Source organism: Pteropus vampyrus, unplaced genomic scaffold (assembly GCF_000151845.1).
Source record: "Pteropus vampyrus isolate Shadow unplaced genomic scaffold, Pvam_2.0 Scaffold37, whole genome shotgun sequence".
In the NCBI taxonomy this organism is placed as follows: Eukaryota; Metazoa; Chordata; class Mammalia; order Chiroptera; family Pteropodidae; genus Pteropus; species Pteropus vampyrus.
Window position 1 is genome coordinate 4,854,043 of NW_011888818.1, and position 402 is coordinate 4,854,444.

Below are 402 nucleotides of genomic sequence, written 5' to 3' on the forward strand. Positions count from 1 at the left end.
TGTTAGAATCTAAACTTCACTGGTCAAACCACACTTGGAATTCAGTAGCAGTATCATACCTACAAAAGGACACCTATAAGAATAGCAATCAGAGTATTAAAAGTTAATCAATCCATAGCATATATCTTTGTTTAATGAAGAATTGAAATCTGGATCATTCATTGAGCGAAGCTATTAAGCCATTACAGATAATAAATCAGGAAAGAGAAACAGAGTCACTCTGCTCTACAGGCCTATGACAGCCACACAGTGTTGATAATTGATTATTCAACTGAGGAATTCAAGGCTCAAGTGGCAATAGTCTGTCTAGGTCCTTGCCAAGCTCCTCATCGCTGTGCCTTTCTGATTTCTGAAGCCTCATGGCCTCTTATCAGGGCATATTTGCCATATCCCATGTTATAT